The sequence below is a fragment of the Elephantulus edwardii genome, unplaced genomic scaffold (genome assembly GCF_000299155.1).
Source record: "Elephantulus edwardii isolate Elephantulus edwardi_28Jun2011 unplaced genomic scaffold, EleEdw1.0 scaffold00039, whole genome shotgun sequence".
Classification (NCBI taxonomy): Eukaryota; Metazoa; Chordata; class Mammalia; order Macroscelidea; family Macroscelididae; genus Elephantulus; species Elephantulus edwardii.
Window position 1 is genome coordinate 5,192,659 of NW_006399789.1, and position 696 is coordinate 5,193,354.

Below are 696 nucleotides of genomic sequence, written 5' to 3' on the forward strand. Positions count from 1 at the left end.
TCCTTTTGTAAAGATCTTTTGCACTCCTGAAAAGAATAAAAATGTATAAAAAGCAAAATGTTTTTCTTCACATGTTCTCCAGTCTATCGCCAACTTTTCTGCAATTCCCTGGTTAGGCAGCAGGGGGTACTATTCAACTGTCTATTATGATCACAGGTTGTTATTCGTAGAGTTGAGGACGACTTATAGCAACCCTATGAACCAAAGGCCTGAAGTCTTTCTACAACCATCGTCGTTTCTCCAGGTTCATAGAGTTTCCAGAGGCATGTGGTTTAGGAAGTGGATTCCACTTCTGCTTCCAAACCTATCTTAAAACTGAGAGCTCTCTACAAACAAGAGAAGATAAAATAGATGAATGGGACCTTCTAAGAATCAAATCCCTATGCACATCCAAAAACTTGTCCAAGAGGGTAAAGAGGGAAGCCACAGACTAGGAAAAAATATTTGGTAATGACATGTCAGACAAGGGACTTATATCTAGAATTTATAAAATAATTGAGCACCACAACAAAATAAAGGTAAACAACCCAGTTACAAAATGGACACAGGATATGAACAGACACTTCACCACAGAAGACATTTAGATGGCCAATAAGCACATGAAGAAATGTTCAAAATCCCTAACTCCAAGAGAGATACAAATCAGAACAACTATGAGATATTATCTCACCCCAGTAAGAACAGCAAAATTTAACA